This window comes from Globicephala melas, chromosome X (genome assembly GCF_963455315.2).
Source record: "Globicephala melas chromosome X, mGloMel1.2, whole genome shotgun sequence".
Classification (NCBI taxonomy): Eukaryota; Metazoa; Chordata; class Mammalia; order Artiodactyla; family Delphinidae; genus Globicephala; species Globicephala melas.
The window spans coordinates 47,634,718-47,657,810 of NC_083335.1; the positions used below are offsets into that span (position 1 = coordinate 47,634,718).

The 23,093-nt window shown below is 35.7% G+C and overlaps 1 long non-coding RNA gene across 1 annotated transcript in view; it reads left to right on the forward strand.

The window, feature by feature from the left end:
* The window catches only part of LOC115843966 (uncharacterized), an 890,247-nt gene that overhangs the window by 755,671 nt on the left and 111,483 nt on the right, over positions 1-23,093 (forward strand). The gene's annotated exons all lie outside the window — the stretch shown is intronic.

Genomic DNA, 23,093 nt, shown 5'->3' on the forward strand with positions numbered 1-23,093 from the left:
AGTTATTGGGCTTATATTAATATGTGGATGCTAAGAGAGTCAATAAGCTGTTTCTTGATGGTGGCAGCCCTTGGTTTACTGAATAATTTTCAGGAGTTTAATGAATGGAGTCAGTTATTTCAATAATATTGTATATGGGGACCTTAATAGATGTGACCTTAATAGAATTAGGTTACAGTAATCTACTGTGAGGCACTATTCAATCTTTCCAGATTTCTGAATAGGACAAATTGGGATGTTAGATGGAGAAGCAGTGAGGATAATCATTCCTTCATTAATTAGGTCTTTTATAGGTTTCCATCCTTAAAGGTCCTCTTGTAATTTACTTTGGGCCATATTAACTATTTTAACTGCAGGGTGGAGTGTCAGTGTCCCATTTTGTCAAGCAAATTTGTATGTGCCAGAGATTTAATTTTAATTTATTACTCATTGGGTCAGAGCAGTCATGCCTACTGTGGGATTTTTTTAGGGTAATGACATTGGGGCTTTTGGTGAGACAATAATTCTTACAGTTAAGATGAGGCATAACTAGTTGTCCTCTATTTTATATGTAGATATTCCCCTAAGGTTATAGGGAATGACATGTTTAAATTTAGTGGAATCCCCAGATGAAATGGTATTTGAGCCCTGGTATTAAGGTCATGAAGGTTTGCCAATTAGTGCATTTCAACAGATGTTAAAGTTAATTCAGAACCTATGTTGTAGAGGTACAAAACCCATTCAGTGCCCTTTTATATTTTTTATGAATAATTAATTTTAGTAAACTTTAGATTGCCAATTGGGTGAAAATGTAAATCTTTGTTTCACATTTTTTTTGTTTGTTTCCTTTCCCTGTATCCAGGTTTCTTTTCTTTTCTCTCTTTTCCTTCTGAGATACAGTAAGACCTATATATTTGGTCTTTGTTCCTGGTTCCTGGCATGCAGCTAAAATCCTTGGAATCTCCAGAGTGATAAGAGGGTCTTTTGTATGCTAATGAGATGACTGGTGGTTGGGGGCCCTAGATCGGATGGGGGTTGATTGCCAGAAAGACCAAGGTATGATTAGAGGCTTGGACCTTTGAGCCCCACTCCATGACTTTGAGAGAGTGGAGAGGGGCTGAAGATTTTTAATCACCAATGGCCAATTATTTAATCAATCATGCCTACATAATAAAACCTCTATAAAACCCTAGATGAAAGGGTTTGGAGAGCTTCCAGGTTGGTGAACAAATCAAAGTGGTGGGAATGTGACAAGCCTGGAGAAGGAATGGAAGCTCTACACCCCTTCTCTCATACCTTGCCCTATGTATCCCTTCCATTTTGCTGTTTTTGAGTTGTATCCCTTATAATAAACTAGTAATAGTAAATAAAATGTTTTCCTGAATCTTGTGAGCCATTCTAGCAAATTATCAAATCTGAGGAAGGGGTTGTGGGAATCCCCAATTTACATCTTGTTGGTCAGAAGTACAGATGGCAACCTGGAACCTATGTCTGGCATCCAAAGCAGGGGAAGTCTTGTGGGACTGAGCCCTTAACCTGTGGGGTCTATGCTAACTCTGGGTAGTTAGTGTCAGAATTGAATTGAACTGTAGAACACCCAGTTGGTGTCAAAATTGGTTGGTGTGGGAAAAAATTCCTCACATATTTGGTGCCATAAATGTTGTGAAGTAGAAAAAGTTCCCCTCCCTCTCTTCTTCCTTCCTTCTTTTCCTCCGAGGTGTGAGAACCCAGTGGCCTGCCTCGTAGGTGGCCACCTCTTCCTCCAGGGAATAACCAGCCAATCTCTCCAGAGTTGGGGTCCATATCCAATAAGTTAATTTTGTCTATGGTCTGTATGAGGCCGGCAAGTCCCATCTCCCTCTCTTCTCCTTCTGGGATACCCATTATCCTTATGTTGCCTTTTCTAATAGAGTCAGATAGTTCCCATAGAGTTTCTTTATTTTTAAAAAATCTTAGTTCTCTCTCCTTTTATACCTAAATCATTTCTAGATTTCTATCTGTAAGCTTGCTAATTCTCTCTTCCATATGGTCTGCTCTATTTCCATTGCTTTCCAATGCATTCTTCATCTCATTTATTGAGTTATTCAGCTCCAGAATTTCTGTTTGGTTCTTTTTTAGTTTCAATCTCTTTGGTAAAGTTTCCTTCTGTTCATTAATTTTATTCCCAAGCTCATTGAACTGCTTTTCTGAGTCTTCCTGTAGCTCATTGAGTTTCTTCATGACAGCTGGTTTGCATTCTGTATCAGATCACAGTCTTCCATGACTTTAACTTTGGTTTCTGCAGAATTGTCATTTTCTTTTTGTGATACTGCATTATCATGGTGTTTTATGGTGCTTGATGAGTTGTTTCTCTGCCAGTACATTTTTTTTTTAACATCTTTATTGGAGTATAATTGTTTTACAGTGGTGTGTTAGTTTCTGCTTTCTAACAAAGTGAATCAGTTATACATATACATATATCCCCGTATCTCTTCCCTCTGCGTCTCTCTCCCTCCCACCCTCCCTATCCCACCCCTCTAGGTGGTCACAAAGCACTGAGTTGATCTCCCTGTGCTATGCAGCTGCTTCCCACTAGCTATCTATTTTACATTTGGTAGTGTATATATGTCCATGCCACTCATTTGAAGTAGTGAACACCTTTCTTATTTAGGCAAAACCTTGTTTATTTACTTTGATTCTAACAGTTCAACAAGTTGGTAATTAGAGGCCCTGTGTTTTGTTTTGTTTTTCAGTAGGTGGCACTATAGCAAAAGTTTTTGGTTTCTCTTACCCGAGCTGCCTCTGGCTATATTTGAGAATCGGCACTTTCACCCTCTACTGCCTCTGCAAGAGGCGTCACCAGTGCCCTCTTCATCACTGCCTGTGCCTCCAGTGTCACCGGTGCCTTGCTACTGTCAGTATTGCTGCTGTTGCTGGTGTCGCTGCCCTGGGTACTAGGATGGCTGGCGCCACCACTGGGTCTGGGGTTGCTTGGGTCACAGGCACCACTGCTGTGGTGGAGGGGGAGGGGGTAGGGGTCTGGGACTTCAAAGGAAAGGAAAACAGTTGGAAGATGGAAAGAGCAAATGTTTGGTAGACAAATCTTTGTGATGCCATGCAGATAACTTTTTCTGATGTATTGGGTTGGCCAAAAAGTTCATTCGGTTTTAAGTAAAAATAAAACACATTTTTCATTTTCATGAAGAACTTTATTGAACAAAGTATTTACTAACCGAATGAACTTTTTTGGCCAACTGAATAAAAAGTTAATCTCTGGTAATAGCTCTTTTCCTAGTATGGCTCCCCATCCAAATTATTTTAGGCAGTTATGAGAGAGGTTTAAACAAACAAACAAAAAAAAACTATTCCTGAGTCTGTTAGGCCTTGATTGCTTTCAGCTCAAAATAATACACATGCCAAAGTGGCATATTTTGGGGTCACGTATTCTGCAACCCCTCACTATTCAGTTATCTCAACACCATTTATTAAACAATCTCTAAACAGCCCTTGTTTTGTAATGCTTACTTTATCATGTAATATTATGATTTATAATAAGAAATATATATATTTGGTCTTCATCCCTATTTCTGGCACAGAGCTAGTAAAACCCTTGGAATTTCCTAAATGATGAGAGCCAAAAAAGATGTCCTTCGTTATGTTAATGAGATGACTTTTGGAAAGCACCCAAAGATGGAGGCTCGTTGCCAGGAGAACCAACCAAGTGATTAGAAGGTTGGAACTTTCAGTCCCATGTCACCCCCCTGACCTCCTGGGAGGAAGGAGGACCTGGAAATTGAATTCAGTTGTCAGTGATCAAGGGTTAAATCAATTATGCCTATGTAATGAAGCCTCCATAGAAACTCAAAGAAGGAGGTTCAAGAGCTTCTGGGTTTATGAACACATGGGGATTTGGGGAGAGTAGTGTGCTCAGATACAGCATGCAAGCTCCATGCCCTTTCCCCAAACCTTGCCCTGTGCATCTCTTCCATCTGACTGTTCCTTAGTTATATCCTTTTATAATAAACCAGTAATCTAGTAAGTAAAATATCTCTGAGTTTTGTGAGCCATTCTAGCAAATTAATCTAACCCAGGGAGGGAGTTGTTACAACCTAGACTTGCATCTGGCATCTGAAGTGGTGGGGGGGCAGTCTTGTAGGACTGAGCCCTTAACCTGTTATAGTGTCAGAATTGAGTTGAATTGTAGGACACCCAATTGGTGCAAGATAATTGCTTGGAATTGGGTGCAGAACCTTTAATCATATATTGCTTTTGTATATGACTGTATCTATTTATGGGCATTTTATTCTGTTCCATCGAACTGTATCTCTGTTTCTGCCCCAGGATGAATTCTATTTCTTGATATTTTAAAAAATGTAAAAGAAATGTTTTAAAATACAAAAGGGCTGTAACTCCAGTCCTCACTTCAACCACAGTGCCTTTTATTCTCAATGTCTTTGTATATTCTTATCATGTATTTTTCCATATAAATTTGAAAATCATTTCACAGACTCATCCTGTCTTTGGATCTGACCCTGGTATGATTTTTATGGTAATTATATTAAACATATAAAATAATTTGGAGTATATAACATATTTTTACTTCATCTTCTCACTCAAGACACTCCATTTATGAATTTATAAGGTTTTAGAGTACATTTGAAGTTATATTTTGTAAAGATCTAATACATATCTCTTTAAGTTTATTCCTAAGAACTGTTGTCATTATTAATAAAGTCTCATGGTTCTTTATGCTTTTTAGCTGGGTAGTGCTGGTAGACAAGAATGCTCTTAACTTTTCAACATTTATCTTATACATGACCACATTTTTCAAAAAAGATTTTCTTTCTGAAGAGCAGTTTTAGGTTTACAACAAAATTGAGAGGGAGGTACAGAGATTTCCTGTCTGTCCCCTGCCCTCACATATGTATAGCTCCCCCCATTATCAACATCACTAAGCATAAGTTACATTTTTTCATTAAATATTAATACATCATAATCACCTAAAGTGCATAAAGAGTTCACTCTTGATGTTGTACTTTTATGGGTTTGGACAAATGTATAATGGCATATAACCATCATTATAATATCATACAGAATATTTCCATTGCCCTAAAAGTCCTCTGTGCTCTGCCTATTCATCTCTACCTTCTAGTCACCCATGGCAACTACTGATCTTTTTATTGTCCCCATAGTTTTGTTTTCCAGAACGTCATATAGTTGGATTCATACAGTATGTAGTCTTTTTAAATTGGCTTCTTTCACTTAGTAATATGCATTTAAGTTTCCTCCATGTCTTTTTTTTAATAAATGTATTTATTTATTTAAACTTTGGCTGCATTGGGTCTTGGTTGCTGTGCATGGGATTTCTCTAGTTGTGGCGAGTGGGGTTACTCTTCGTTGTGGTGCGTGGGCTTCTCATTGCAGTGGCTTCTCTTGTTGCAGAGCATGGGCTCTAGGCATGTGGGCTTCAGTAGTTGTGGCATGCAGGCTCAGTAGTTGTGACTCGCAGGCTCTAGAGCGCAGGCTCAGTAGTTGTGCATGGGCTTAGTTGCTCTGTGGCATGTGAGATCTTTCCGGACCAGGGCTCGAACCTGTGTCCCCTGCATTGGCAGGCAGATTTTTAACCACTGCACAACCAGGGAAGTCCCCCTCCATGTCTTTTCATGGCTTGATAGTGACTTTTATTTTAGTACCAAATAATAATCCATTGTCTGGATGTACTACAGTTAATTTATGCATTCATCTACTGAAGGACATCTTGGTTGCTTCCACGTTTTGGCAAATATGAACAAAGCTGCTATAACCATCCAAGGGGCACAATTGCTGGATCTTGTGGTAAGCATATATTGAGTTTTGGAAGAAACCACCAAACTGCCTTCCAAAGTGGCTATACCATTATGCATTTTCACTAGCAATGAATGACAGTTCCTATTGCTCCACGGTTAGCATTTAGTGTTGTCAAAGTTTTAGATTTTTGCCATTCTAATAGGTGTGTAGTGGTATCTCGTTGTTTTAATTTACATATCCCTGAAGACATATGATGTGGCATCTTTTGATATGTTTAGTTGCTATCTCTATCTTCTTTGATGAGGTGTCTGTTAAGGTCTTTGGTCCATTTTTTAATCAGGTTGGTTTTTTTCTTATTGGTAACTTTTAGGAGTCCTTTGTATATTTTGAATAACAACACTTTATCAGATGTGTCTTTTACAAATATTTTCTCCCAGTCTGTGGCTTCTCTTGTCTTGTCATTCTCTTGACATTGTCTTTTGCAGGGCAGAAGTTTTTAATTTTAATGAAGTCCACCTTATCAATTATTTCCTTCATGGATTGCATCTTTGGTGTTGTATCATCATACCCTAGGTCATCTAGATTTTCTCCTAAGTTATCTTCTAGCGCTCTATAGTTTTGCATTTTACATTAAGGTATATGATCCATTTTGAGTTCATTTTTGTGAAGGGTGCATGGGCAGTTGTTTCAGTACCATTTATTGAAGAGACTGTCTTTGTTCCATTTTATTGCTTTTGCTCCTTTGTCAAAGATCAATTGACTATATTTATGGGGATCTAGTTCTGGGCTCTTTTCTGATCCATTGATCTATTTGTCTATTTTTTTCACCAATACCACACTGTATTGATTACTGAAGCTTTACAGTAAGTCTTGAAGTTGTATAGCATCAGTCCTCCAACTTCGTTCTTCTCATTCAACACTATTGTGAGTCTTTTGCCATTCCATGTAAACTTTAGAATCAGTTTGTAAATATCCATAAAGTAACTTGCTAGGATTTTGATTGGGATTGCATTCAATCTATAGATCAATTTGGGAAGAACTGACATCTTGAAAATATTGATTCTTCCTATCCATGAACATGGAATATCTCTAAATTTACATAGTTCTTCTTTGATTCCATTCATCAGAGTTTTGTAGTTTTCCTTATATAGATCTTGTATATATTTTATTAGACTTATACCTAAGTTTTTTTACTTTTTTGGATGCTAATGTAAATGGTATTGTGTTTTAATTTCAAACTCCACTTGTTCATTGTTGATATATAGGAAAGCAATTGACTTTTGTATATTAGTCTTGCATCTTGCAAACTTGCTATAATTGCTTATTAGTTTCAGGAGTTTTTTTGTCAAGTTTTCAGATTTTCTATGTAGATGATCATGTCATCAGCAAACATAGACAGTTTTATATCTTCTTTCCCAATTTGTATAACTTTTATTTCCTTTTCTTGCCATGTTGCATTAGTAAGGACATCTAGTACAATGTTGAAAAGGAGACGAGAGAGGGGACATCCTTGCCTTGTTCCTGATCTTAGTGGAAAAGTAGTTTCTCATCGTTATATGATGTTAGCTGTAGGGTTTTTGTAGATAGTCTTTATCAAGCTGAGAAAGTTCCCCTCTATTTTTAATTTGCTAAGAGGTTTTATCATGAATGGCAGTTGGATTTTGTCAAATGCTTTTCCTGCATCTATTGATATACTCATGCAAGTTCTCCATTTTAGTCTGTTGATGTAATAGATTATATTATTTGATTTTCAAATGTTGAACTAGCCTTCCATATCGGGGAAAGAATCCCACTTAGTCATTGTGCATAATTCTTCTTATACTTTTTTGGATTTGATCTGCTAATATTTCATTGAGGATATTTCCAACTGTGTTCATGATATTTTAGTTTGTAGTACTCTTTTCTTGTAATGTCTTTGTCTGGTTTTTATATTAAGGTAATACTGACCTCATAAAATGAGTTAGAAAAATTTCCCTCTGCTTTTATCCTCTGAAAGAGATTATAGCTAATTGGCATAATTTCTTACTTAATTGTTTGGTACAATTCATTAGTAAACCCATCTGGGTCTGATACTTTCTGTCTGAGAAGGTTATTGTTTATTGGTTCAGTTTTATTAATGGATATAGGCTTAGTCTGATCATCTCTTTTTGTGTGAGTTTTGGCAGATTGTGTCTTGAATAGAATTACTAGATTTCATCTAGGTTATCAAAGTTGTGGGCATAGAGTTGTTTGAACTATTCTTTTATTATCCTTTTGATGTCCATGGAATCTGTAGGTAATCCTCTGTTTCATTTCTGATATTGGAATTTGTGTCTTATCTCTTTTCTTAGCCTGGCTAAAGGCTTATTGATTTATTGATCTTTTCAAAGAACCAATTTTTGGTTCTGTCAATTTTTTTCCATCGTTTTTCTGTTTTCAATTTCATTGATTTCTGCTCTGATTCTTCTTATTTCTTTTCTTCTGCTTGCTTTGGATTTAATTTGTTTGTCTTCTAGTGGAAACAGATTATTGATTTGAGACCTTTCTTCTTTTCTAATGTATGTATTCATTGCTATACAATTCCCTCTAAATAGTGCTTTCACTGCATCCTACAAATTTTGATGTTGTATTTTAATTTTCATTTAGTTCAGAATATTTTAAAATTTCCATTGAGATTTCTTCTCTGAACTATATGTTATTCCAAAGTGTGTTGTTTAATCTTGACATATTTGGGGCTTTTCCAGTTATATTTTTGCTAATGATTTCTAGTTTAATTCCATTGTGGCGTGAGTGCAGACATTGTATGATTTATCTTCTTTAAAATTTGTTCAGCTGTGTTTTATGACCCAGAATGTGGTCTATCTTAGTGCTTATCCTATGTGAGCTTCAGAAAAATTTATATTCTGCTGTTGCTGGATGAAGTAGTCTATAAATGTCAGTTATATCCAGTTGGTTGATGGTGCTGTTGAGTTCAACTATGTACTTACTGATTTTCTGTCCAGTGGATCTGTCCATTTCTGAGAGAGGGATGTTGAGTTTCCAATTATGACAGTGGAGTCATCTCTTTCTCCCTGCTGTTCTATCAGTTTTTGCCTCAAATAGTTTGATGCTCTGTTGTTAGGCACATACATATTAAGAATTTTTATGTCTTATTGGATAACTTGACCCCTTTCTCACTATGTAATGACCTTTATCCCTGATAACTTTCCTTAGTTTGAAGTCTACTCTGTCTGAAATTAATATAGCTACTCCTACTTTCTTTTGATTAATGTTAGCATGGTATATTTTTCTCCACTCATTTCCCTTTAATCTATTGAATATATGTGTCTTTATATTTAAAGTGGGCTTATTGTAGATGACATGTTTTGCATTGTGTTTTTTTGATCCACTCTTACAGTACTGTCATTTCATTTGTGCATTTAGACCACTGACATTCAAAGTGATCATTGATATATTTGGATTAATATCTACCATATTCATTACTGCTTTCTATTTGTTTCCCTTATTCTTTGTTCCTAATTTTTTCTTCCACTTATTTTCTGTCTTTGTTGTATTAATTGAGGATTTCATAAGATTCAGTCTTCTCTCCTTTCTTAGTATATCATTTATACTTTTTTTTTTTTTTACTTGTTTTAAATATTTGGTCTGATAATTCCAACGTCACTGCCATGTCTGGTTTTGATGCTTGCTCTGTCTCTTCATGATTATTTTTTTTTGCTTTTTGGTATGCCTTGTAACTTTTTCTTGATAGTTGGAAATGAAGTATAGGCTAAAAGGAGCTGCTGCTGGTGGTAGAGGAAGGTTCTATAGCCCTATGATTAGGACTTAGCCTTTTAGTGAGCTAATGCCTCTGGACTGTGAACTTCACAACTGTTTCTGTTTTTTCTCCCCCCTTAAGAGGGAGAGGATTGCTAGAGTGGCCTGGAATTGGGTATTTTCCTTCTCCCATGTGGGAGGCTAGAGCTGGCTAGAGTTGGGTGTTTCCTTTCTCCCAGGTCAGTTAGATTCTGATAATACCCAGCAGGTTAGGCTCTGGTTAACTAGTTTCTTTTGAGGGCAGGCCTTACTAAGAAGAACAGAAAGCTCTAAACTATTTCAAAACGGTTCCTTTTCCATTCCCACTGCTGAAAGCCTGAGGGGATTTTTCTCTGATATTTACTGTGGGAATCCAATTGAGCTCCTGGAGTTATATCTCACAATATTGTGGAGTCCCCCATGACTGGGTCCCTCTGGAGTTGTTAAGTCTCAGAGTTGTCCATACTAATCCTCCAGCAATTTGTCAATTACATTTCCTGTTTTCCTTCCTGGGCACTGGTTCTCAAGGCTGTTTCCACAGGTTAGTCTCTGTTCTGGTAGACTGAGAGTCCTTTTATTTGCCTGTCTCTCTAGTCTTGAGGGCAGTGGTTTGCCCTGTTTCCTCCTCTCTCCTATGGATCCAAGAATTGTTAATCTTTCGGCCTGTTCAGCTTTTTACTTGTTGGTACATAGCTGTGACTTCTAAGGTCCTTACTTATAGAACCAGAAACATGACCACTTTTAAAAATTATTGCATTATTTCTGATACTGTTGAAAAACTAATTTATTTGATTTTCTAGGTATATTATTGTGTTATCAGTGAATGACATACTCTTTTCTTTCCTACCAACATTTATTCTCCTTATTTCATTTCATTTCTTACTATTTTAAGCAAGACTTAAAATAGTACATAGATACTTTTGTTTGTTTCTAAAGTTAAAGAGAGTGCCTAGAATTTTGTTATTGGTGAGATTTTGTTTTGTTCTGTGAAAGAGGTGTTCTTGGGCTTCCCTGGTGGCGCAGTGGTTGAGAGTCTGCCTGCCGACGCAGAGGACACGGGTTCATACCCTGGTCTGGGAAGGTCCCACATGCCGCGGAGCGGCTAAGCCCGTGAGCCATGGCCGCGGAGCCTGCGCTTCCGGAGCCTGTGCTCCGCAACGGGAGAGACCACAACAGTGAGAGGCCTGCGTACCGCAAAAAAAAAAAAAAAAAAACGAGGTGTTCTTTAACATTATGTTTGCCAATAAATTCCCTGTTAGTTTTTTGACACTTACACTAAATTTACAGAATACCAAATAATTTTTTTCTTTATGAAACGAGCAAGTATATTTTGGACCACAATTTTCTTCATAAAAGAACCAATCCAAGGTGTGTGTGTGTGTGTGTGTGTGTGTGTGTGTTTAATTTGTATATCCACTATTCGTAGTTTCTCTGCTGCTACATAAAGATGATGTAAAGTTTTTGGATGGAGTTACATAAAACTTGTGTGGATTCAGCTTATTGCTAATTTTTGTTGCAGATTCTCTGTATTTGAACCGATGTCAATTGCACTTTCCATTTCCATGAGTTTCCCGGAAAATTAGATTATGGAAGAGTGCTCATGCATTTTCCCCTTCCAACACATTCAGAAGTACTTGAAAGTGTTAGCTTAGTTACCTCAAAGTGATTGGTATAGGGACTCAGCTACTAGGACATAACTTCTGGAGGAAAAATTCGCTTGTGCATGTCCTTCAGTTTCACTCACAACATTTTTAGCTTCTACTTATTGATCAATTACTAAGGATGTGGTAGTGTGTAAAATAGATACCACTGGTTTACTGATGAAGAAACTGAGACTTTACTTAACCCAAGGCCATAGAATCAATAAAAGATAAAGCTTGGATTCCTACTGATGCTTATTTGATTCTGAACCTTCTGCCCATGACTAGATGTCATACAGTATTTCCTTTTCAGTGGCCAAAGGATGTAGTGAATCTCCTTGAAGTCATTTTCTCCACTGGCCTCCTTCACATTTCCTTTATCTTGAAACTTAGATTTGGATATCACCTCAAGTCTTTCCCAATACTGCTAGCTACTCTACCATATCTAGTATGCCCTCAATTGTCTTCCTCTTTTTTTAAGCCACAATGAAATATTTAGCTCACATGTTATGTCTTAAGAGAAAGAAAGAGAAATTATTGGTGTGTGTGTTTATGTGTGTGGACACAAACTTGTGCTACCTCTTTTTCTTCTTTCATCTGCTGCCATCTTTCCTCTCTCTGTTGTGTTGTTTCAGTGATATTGGTTGTTTTTAACCCTTCTCTTTCTCTTTGCCCAGCAAGTCACTTCAGGTCCCCCCTGTAGTCACTTCCCCGTCAATCTTACACAACTCCCATGCCCTTATCCATTAAATTCCTGTTGAAGAACAGTTTACTAATTTTGTCTACTGGCAGTCGTAAGTCATAGTGCATGTTAGATGACCTTTTAGTTTGTTAATGATGGTAAATTTATGCCAATACATGTTTAGATGAGTATCAGTACAGTGAAAAGCTGAGTTTCAAGAATTGAAAGATTTTAATTTAGTCAAAAAAAAATCATTCACTATTTAACTACTTCATTATTATAACGTTGAGGTAAACCCTTGATAGCAGAAAAATGAATGCAAAGAAATGACTTTTTTCCTCTTTAAAGCTTGATGGTCCATATTACATTATGTGAGATGCAGGTTAATTGAATATAAATATGTTGTGTATAACTATATAACCTCACATATAGATCACCACATGTATTTTGATAACCAACCATTTGATTACTCAGAGTTCATATAATGAATATGTGATTCAGATTCTCATCAGAGATGTCTAGAAATGAAAGTTAATGCCAAATGTCAGCAGTGTTGGTAAATCAACACATACTAGTTGTCAAGCCTAATATATTACTGTATAACATGACTTCTATATTAGAACTTTTTGTGATTTAATTTCAAGTAAAACGTCCTCATCTTGTAGAATTAGAAATAAACTAAGCTTTAAATCAATCAGCAAAGGAACTTAAAATCACACTATTCTGCAGAAGTTTATCTATTCCCCTTGCAAATATTTGTCATGAAATACTGGGATTTTTTAAATATAAACTTTGTATTTTGCTGATCAGAATTTAACAGCTTAGGTCCAGAAGTATATTTCTTACTCTCTTAGATTTTATGCTACCACATGTCTAATCAGTATATACAATATTGAACACCACTGACAATCTCTAGCATACTCTCCCCCTAGTTTCAGCAGTATACAAAGTGACATACTTAGCTATACATCACCTTAGTTATTTTCCTGTCTTGATTAGATGGGATAGTAGAGCCATCACTTGGGTAGTTGGCCATTTTAAGAGTGTGTCCCACTGATAAACACCAAAGACTTATAATTACATGTGCTACTAACGCTTTATAGTGCTGTTAGGGGTTTAATTTAATGGTGCTTGAAGAATCATATGAGTCTTGTGTTGATGTCTTAAGTGCTTGAAAAGGAATTATCATCAGTTTACAGTATCATATTAACCAGATAAAGAAATCCCTCAGACTAGCAGAGAACAGGTAGAAATGGATAGAGTTTACAAACATTTTGTAGAGTAAAGCAAGGAGGAAGTCTTAAAATGTGTCTATTGAATAATTTCATAAAACTTGTGAGTAAGGCAAACAGAATAACCTATACTACTGCACTGCAATATTACTGTATATTTGAAATCACTTACTTTCCTTTCTCAAATTGTATCTCTTTTACTACTGAGGCTTGAAGTAGTAAATCCATAAATGGATTTTAACTGGAGATGGAGCATTTTTAGTAAAACATTTTCTAATAGAATCTAAATTCCTTAGTCTGACATTCAAAACCGTCATAAACTAGCCTTTACCAACCATTCAAGATTTTTTCATTTATACTTATATATGAACCTGCCATTTTAACAGAACTGGTTTATTCACGCCATTCCAGGTATGCCTGTGGAATTTTATATTTGTACATTTGTTCTTAATAATAACAACTACCATTTATTAAGCATTTATCATATGATGTGCAAAGTGCTTTTCATGTATTATCACCTGATGCCCTAAGCCTTCATTTAGATATTATCTCCTCTGTAAAAGCAGACACACTCATTCTGTATGCTTCTATAACACTTTGCTCATGCATCAATCATTTATTTTTCACACTCTATTGTAAATAGACTATTGTGGACTAGACTACGATCCCCTTGAGAGGAAGGACCATGTTGTATTTGACTTTGAGTTGCCCCTACCTAGTACCTAACAAAGTAGGTAGGACAGAGAAGGTGTTCAATCAACATATGTATGAAGGTTGTCATTAGTGAGCCACTGTGGATGATTGCTAAGGGAACATGAACAATACTCAAAGAGTTTATGTTATGGTAGAGAAAACATGAAAAATGCAAAATAACTATACTACTAGGCCAGAAGCAGTAAATGCCTTCAGAGATGACAAACTATTTGACAAGATAAGAAAAGGAAGAGATGACTTCTGATACGGTGCGGTTAGGAGATAGCTTAATGTTCATAGAGTTTGAAGTCATTTTGGTCATCATTCAACAAGTATTTCCTGAGAGACTGATGTGTGTCAGACACTGCTAGACCCACTAAGGGATAAACATAAGACATAGCCTTGCTCTCCCAGAGTACAAGTCTAGTTGTGGGAGAAACATGTATAAATAGACAATTAAAAAACAACCTGGAAACACAGAAAGAGGCACAAAATACTTTAACACCTCAGAGGATTTCTGAAAAATAACCGCAGTAGTAGCAGGCATTATGGTGTTAAGGAAGAGTTTCTGAAGGAAGTAATGGTTGAGCCAAGTGGAACAGAGCTGGATTTGACCATGGTATTAGTATTTAATGGCTGTATAACTTCAAAACCACCTGAGGGATGTATGTGAATAATAATTATAATTGCAGGGTGCTAGTGAAAGTTAAAGTAGGTAAAGCACATAAAGTAGGATGCACCTAGTAGATCCTGCTCAACAATGGTTATTTCCCTGTCTCCTCTCCCTTTTGTGAACCAAAATATTGCCTGCCATATCAGTAAACAAAGGATGTTGCAGCCGTCAAGCTACCACATTATAGCCGCCCAGATGGTGAACCCTGAGGGAACTCAGGAAGGAAACAAAGAATGCCTGCCACGTAGCAGTCATCAGACTGTAACTACCCTCGATGGTGTACCCTGAAAGGACTCAGGATGAGAAGGCACAGGATGCTGGCCCCAGATAGCTGAGGTGCATAACAAAGGAATGATTTCAGTGAGCCCAGGCTCTTGCATCTTCCTATAGGTAGAAAAGTGCTAAATTCCTTAACTTGAGATATCTGGATCATTTATTAACAGTAATCTTTTTATGTTCCGACTACCTGGTCTTTTGTTGCAAAAACTCCAATATATCCTGGCCTCCCCCCCCCCCACCGCTGCCACCTTGCCTCTTAAGAACAGTTTCTCAGCGTTATCTGATATGCTGTGCCCCAGGCTTGAAGTCCTCAGAGTGTCCTCCAACTAAAACATAACTCTCAACTTTTACCTTGTGCAATTCTTTTTTCATTGGACATTTTCCTCATCTCCACGTTTTGCTTTCATGTGTGAACATTTACATTTAGGTGCAGCAAGAATGATACATCAGTCCTCCAAGCTGAAACATACACATGATAAATTTCCTGTTTGGTAAATCATGCACTTAGGAAAAGTTTGTCAGTGAAAGCTGTAGCTATTCCTAGATTGAAGTTATTTAGAAAAGAAATGTATCAGCTGCTGTAGAATCTACAAGTAGCATCTGAGTGACCACATTGTTTATTGTATTAGACTAGATTATCTCCTCTTCTTTTGCTCAGTTCTTCAAAGACTCTTGGCTCCCTTGAATCATCTTACACATTTATGACCTCTGTGTGAAGTTCAAAGATTAATTGACCCCAGAGGTGTACCATCTTTATGTAAATTGAAATTTTCTATTGGGTTTCATTTCTAACAGAGCATGACTATGGTGTTAAGTGGAGCTGCTGTTAAAAGGAAGTAATCTGTTTTACTGAGAAGATACTGAAAAGGAAAAGAAATAATTCCCTGGTCAAGCACTTCAACCAGTCAATTAGTGTTGAGGCAGAGATGTTAACCTCTTGTTCTCTAACTACAAAACGGTAGACTGACAATATTCACTAGTGCTGTTATTTGAAGAAGGCTGCAAAAAAGCATTCTCACCCTGGACATAAGCAATAAAGTCTGAAGCCTCTTTTTCTTTTTTATTTTAAGAATTTATTTTTTAATTATTTTTTTTACATCTTTATTGGAGTATAATTGCTCTACAATGGTGTGTTAGTTTCTGCTTTATAACAAAGTGAATCAGTTATACATATACATATGTTCCCATATCTCTTAATGCCCAGTGTTCAGTGTAAGCTGTGTGAAAGCTTGGTCACTGGGTCACAACAGCCCAGTTTCCTGACAACTTAATCTGCAAGTCATTACCACCTGCAAATCAGTCACAAAGGATCATTCAAATTGAAATAATACAATGCAATGGAAATCTTAGCCTTTATATTTCAGTTATTTATCATAAATGGCTTTGTTTTAAATTTTTGTTTGAAACTAAGCAGTATATTAATTAGTTTTCAACAACTCGTGAATCACAGTTCAACACAAATTACCTTAAATTGAGGCAATCAGGAAATACAGCAGACCAATTTCAGCTTGGCTGCATACATTATAGGGAATGATGATATAAAAATTCTTGGCTTCATCTAGATGCTTCTGATTTTTCCCAAGACAAATGGCTTGTGCCCTGTGATATTCAAAAATGAAAACAGAGATGAAAGTTAAATGGTAGACTTTGGTGGTCTGAGGTGAGGCTTTGGCAAAGGAGCAGAGTAATGAGTCTGTGTTTAGTTTAGAATAAACAGACATATTCTCTGAACTAGTTTAGGAGAAGTGAAGATTTTTATCATGATGACAAAGATAATATATACCTTATTTTTCCTTTGCTGTGATTTCTGATTGAAAGTCAGGTCATCTTATATGAGAACAAACTAATTATCCAAGAGCATAATTCAAGTGTTAATGCCAGTTCCTTAAATGGTACTCATAATGAAATGATTCAAATGAATATTCAATTACCACATAAAAGTAAATGTAAACACACAGAAAATAAACGTGTGTGTGTTACTCTTCTTGGAACACATTCCTCTTTGTATGTCTAATTCCTTTTACTCCATACCCCAAAATCCACGGTGACTCCTTTGGGAACAGAGGAGAGGGGTGTTGTACTCCTGTTTTCCAAAATTTGCTACAGCAAAGTTGGTTTTACTTTTCTACTTGTGTTCTCTGTTCACTTGGGAAAATATTCCTTAGTTGATCTTATGGCATTTTTTTTCCTAATCATGGGAATACAGCACAGTTCTCATTAAGTCAACAGCTAGAGGTGACTAGAGAGATTCCCTTTTAGCCTGAGAATACAGTGCCATGAGATATGTGGTTCTTCAACAAGTATTTATTGATTGCCTTCAAGATCAGCCAAGCTTCCTCCTCTCTCCCTAAATTTTTAAAATTCCTGCTACAGCAATAAGTTATCTCAACTAGCAATAAGTTATTAATCCTTGAAGTATAGAATGCTCTCTGTATCATATTTTCCTCTCTGACTTTGGCACTAGTCATTGTGTTCTGATAGTGTTGTCTTTTGTGTACTGGGTCATATTAAATTCCTTAGCTTTTGTTGCAACTTTAAAACTACTACAATCCTTTCTTGACTGCAGTCTACAATGTCAGATCACAAATTGTTATAGGATGGAATTATTGAGAAGTGGCTTTCTTCATCCTTTTCAAGTTAGACTATGGGTTTTTAGACCCTTGCTACTCAAAGTACAGTCGGTATAATCTGATTTGTTAGCAATGCAGAATCTGGAGCCCTAGTCCAGACACACTGAATCAGAATCTGCATTTTAGAGCTCATGCATATGTATATTAAAATTTGAAAAGTACAGATGGATCAGTGTCTGGCATACGGTAGATGCTAAAATGAATACTTAATGGAATGAATGAATATAATAAAAATTACAAATGGGTGTTAAAAATCATACTATATTATTAGATTTAATTTAATTTAAACAACAAATAAGTATTGGAATGATTTTTTAAACTTGCAAACAAACTCTGAACATTGAAATGTGGAAATAAATTGTCAGAAAGAGGTTAGATTATTTCTGGAACGATAGCTTTACTTTTGCATAAGAAAATTGAATGAATCATAAATGTAGTCATGGATTTTAGATATGAGATCATGTGCCCAGCTCCAATTTATAAATTATATTACTAAATGACAGTCTTATTAACTTTTTTAAAAATTACACAACTTTGGAATTAATAATTATAAGGAAGATTTCTCTTTAAATGAAGTTATGGTCATTATGATATACCACCTTTCCCACTCCAATATGCGACCAAGTAGTGTCTCTGCTTTTTCTGTTGTGCCCTGTATCTACTTCCAGATTCTGGCTCTGTCCTTACTCTATAGGGATCAAAATGTATAGCATGACACTGTGACACAGAAGGGGAAGAGGACAAGCTTTTCACAAAAAACAATTGATTTAGAAAATTAAGTAGGTGATAAAATGGAATAATAAATGGCAAAAATTGATTGAGCTATGAGTAAAGTGATTTATTATTTGTTTAAAAAATACACAGATAAATCTGGTCAACCTGAAACCTTTAATGAGTTAAGTGTGAGCATCTGCTCTAATGTAAATAAATAAGCAAACAAAAACAGTATGTCAAAATTATGTAAAATATTATTTGTATTAGCAAGGGATATTGAAGATAAACAAGGTTTAAAGAATTCAAACTGTCTTGTTCCTTGTCCAACATCCTTTTAAAAAGCTCTTATTCAAAATGGAATAAATTGGATAAGCAAAGAACAAAATAAAATGTATTGTTATGAAATGTTGATGTTCTTTTTTTAAAAGCATTTTATTAGAATATAATATATAGTATATAAAGAAGAGTACAAATATCATAGAGATACAGTTCAATAAATTTTCACAAGCTGAAAAACTCCCTGAACCATCACCTGATGAGGAAACATATTTTTATCAGCACTTCAGATGCCCCTCCTACATTTTTTTTTTTTTTTGGCTATGCTGTGCAGCATGTGGGATCTTAGTTCCCCGACCAGGGATAAGACCCCCACCCCCTTTAGTGGAAGGGTGGAATCTTAACCACTGGACTACCAGGGAAGTCCCCCTAATGTTGATCTTAAAAAACATTCACAGCTTTTTTTTTTTTTTTCTTTTGGCTGCGTGGCATGCAGTATCTTAGTTCCCTGACCAGGGATCAAACCCATGCCCCCTGCATTGGGAGCTCAGAGTCATAACCATGGGACCTCCAGGGAAGTCCCTTACAGTTTCCTCTTTTAAAGTAACTGGAACAAACTGGTTAAAACTGGTAAGGTCTTCTGGATTAAGGACATTTTTACTAAAACTCTATGGCCTTGCCTTGGATTCTAAAACATACATGGGGACATTTATGCTTTAGAAGTTAATGGACTTCCTGAAATATGTTGTATTTAAGGCCATCATATCTGTTTCATAAGGCAATCAGTATTACAACCATCATTTCTACTGATCTAAAATAAGAAAATATCTGAGTTCTTGCTAATTTTTAAGGAAGGTATTGTCATTTGTGTGTAGTCTGTAAAACAGTATTAGCTGTTTCAGCACCTTGTATTTTGTATCTACAAAAAAAATGGTCAAATGCAGTTTAATCAATCAAGAATTCTTGACAATATTTTCCTGATAATATTGGTGTCTTTAGTAGGTTTCATGATGCTAATTGCGAACTGTATTTTTTTTTAAACTAAGAATTCTCCACCAGTGGATTAGTGTAAAAGCCATATTAATTGTCCAGGAAAAAAAATCAGATGCATAATTAAGCATTTTAAGTCTACCTTTATATGCTCTGAGTTTTAAATGGCTAAGCAATGAGGATTTTTTGACTTCTTAGAGACTGTTCACACAAAACGCACATATAAGCTGTTTTGGAAATGTCTTTGTACAGTTTCACATCATTACTCCTTTTGGTTTAACCTCTACAAATAAATGTGGCCTTCTGTTTAACCTTTACAAATAAATGTGGCCTTCTTGTCTTTATTTGGTCAACACTTCCACTGACGGTTATGCATGTTTACTAAACGTTTTAAAGCCTCAATTGCCTGGAATATTCAGGGCTAGACATTATGTTTACTTTGAGTTCTTGTGAAAGCTAGGGGTTAAATAAAAAGAAAATATTTTATTGTATAACTTGTTATTGAAAATACTTGTAAAATGTATTCATCTGATGTCTGGTCCTAGAGAACTCTGTATACTGAAGACAGTTTCATATGTCTTTCTTTGCCAGTTGAATGACTTGTAGGGACATCTGAACTTAAATGATTCATGTGCAACACTATACATCTCAAGGGATTAGAGGATTGGGCTAAATTTGTACTGACCCTGGATCTCCAGAGCTTTGACCAAATTGTGTATATTTTATTTGACATGCAATAAAAGAGGACTCTGTGTGTGTGTGTGTGTGTGTGTGTGTGTGTGTGTGTGTGTGTGTCTGTTTGAGAGAGAGAGAAAGACAGAGACAAAGAGAGATTGAGCTCTAAACATTCTTCTTTTCCAAGTCTGGAATAGGATCTTTCACTTATCTGTGCATATTTTAAGGAAAATATATCCAAAACTAAGTATTTTGTGAAAAAATTATAGCCAAATATGCTAGAATAATAAAGGTCATTTATTCCTTTTGGGGGATCTAAAGGTTAACTTTTAAAAAATGCAATAACCAAGAAAATAATCTTGCTTGAAACCTCATCAAAAAGAATAAAATACCAGGAGCAAATGTAACCAAAGAGGTGAAAGGCCTATACTCTGAAAACTCTAAAACATTGATGAAGGAAGTTGAAGATACAAAGAAATGGAAAGATGTCCCGTGTTCATGGATTGGGAGAATTAATATTGCAAAATGTCCATATTACCCAAGCAATCTACAGATTTAATGCAATTCCTATCAAAATACTTATGACATTTTTCACAAAACTAGAACAAATAATCCTAAAATTTATATGGAACCACAAAAGATTCCAAATAGCCAAAGCAATCACAAGCAAAAAGAACAAAGCTGGAGGTATGCTCCCTGACTTCAGACTATACTACAAACCTATCGTAATCAAAACAGTATTGTCCTGGCCCAAAAACAGACCCATAGGTCAATGGAACAGAATAGAGAGCCCAGAAATAAATCAATGCACTTATGGTCCATTAATCTACAACAAAAGAGGCAAAAATATACAATGGGGAAAAAACAGCCTCTTCAATAAATGGTGTTGGGAAAACAGGACAGCTACATTTAAAACAATGAGATTAGAACATTCTCAAACACCATATACAGAAATAAAATCAAAATGGATAAAAGACCTAAATGTAAGACCAGAAACCATAAAACTCCTAGAGGAAAACATAGGCAGAAACCTCTTTGACATAAATTGTAGCCTTATTTTTTTGGATCTGTTTCCTAAGGCAAAGGAAACAAAACCAAAAGTAAACAAATGGGACCTAATTAAACTTAAAAGCTTTTTCACAGCAAAGGAAACCATCGAGAAAATGAAAATGCAACCTACTGAATGGGAGAAAATATTTGCTAATGATATGACTGATAAGGGGTTAATATCCAAAATATATAAACAACTCATACAAGTCAATATAAAAAAAAAACTGATTAAAAAATGGGCAGGAGGTCTGAATAAACATTTTTCCAAAGAAGTCATACAGATGGCCAAGGGGCACATGAAAAATGTTCAACATCGGTAATCATCAGAGAAACGCAAATCAAAACCTTAATGAGATATTGCCTCACACCTGTCAGAATGGCTATCATAGAAAGGCCACAAATAACAAATGTTTGAAAGGATGTGGAGAAAAGTGGACCCTAGTACACTGTTGGCAGGAATGTAAATTGGTATAGCCACTATGAAAAACAGTATGGAGGTTCCTCAAAAAACTAAAAATAGAACTACCATATGATCCAGCAATTCCACTCCTGTGTATATATCAGAAGAAAATGAAAACACTGATTTGAAAAGATACATGCATCCCAATGTGCATAGCAGCATTATTTACAATAGCCAAGATATGGAAGCAACCTAAATGTCCATCAACAAACGAATGGGTAAAGAAGATGTACACACACACACATGCACATACACACTCTCACTCATAATGGAATACTACTCAGCCATAAAAAAGAATGAAATTTTGCCATTTGCAACAACATGGATAGACCTGGAGGGTATTATGCTTAATGAAATACATCATACAGAGGAAGACACATACTGTATGGTATCGCTTATATGTGGAATCTAAACAACAAAACAAACTAGTGAATATAGGAAAATAAAAGAAGACTCACAGATATAGAGAACAAGCCAGTGGTTATCAGTGGGGAGAGGGAAGAGAGGAAGGTCAAGACAGGGGTAAGGGATTAAGAGGTACAAACTACGATGTATAAAATAAGCTACAAGGATATACTGTACAGCACAGGGAATGTGGCCAATATTTTATACCTTTAAATGGAGTAAAATCTATAAAAATATTGAATCACTATGTTGTACACCTGAAACTAATATAATATTGTAGATCAACTATACTTCAATTTTAAAAAAATGGAAGAACCAGTGTTGAATTCTAGTCCTCAAGTATCAGTCCATAAAAAATTTTACCAAAGCTAGATGATAATCAAAGCAGCACTTCTTGCTATGAGGTACACATTTTAAGTTTTCTTTTCATATGTATTTTCATTTTACTGTTAAAATTTTACATTTAAAAAGGCATTTTTTTCTTTACGACCATATAAGTAGACTAATTCTGCCCATTATTATCTGCATATATGACTATTCAGTTTTATGCTCTAATATCCTTATGGATTGAATATTGTCTAGCAATACCTTGCCCAAATTCATAACCATTCCAATATTTTAAAATTATACTCTTTTTATTGTTTTTGGATTTCCCCATTTGCGGTTGGTCTAGTCCTATTTTGGTTTCATTGCTTTCTTAAAATTGTTTGCTTATTTTCATTTAAGTTCATTAGGTAAACTTCTTTCTTCCCCCTGACTTTGTTTTTTTCGGGGGGAAAAAGATGTTTTAGGTTATTTTATATTCAAGAATTTTCAGCATATACATAATGTCTGTATCTGAATAGGGTGAAAGCTGTATTATATCATAATGTTGGTGCTTAATATTTAAGAACACCAATCTATAGTTTGATATAGGCAATTTATGAAAGGGAGATTAGTCAGTTTAGTTTTTTTCTTTTCCTATTTAAATATTCATTGGCCTGCTTTTTCTTTAGAATTTCTAGTGTATTTGCAAAAATCCCTTTTTTATTTCCTTTATAGGCCTCTTGACTTGAATGAACTCCTTTTTCTTCTTTTCCACCTATATCTCTTTCTAGGCAGGCCTTGACTAACTGGATATTTATGTTCTGGTTTCTCCTCACATCTCTGCTTTCAATAAGGATCCTCTTTACATT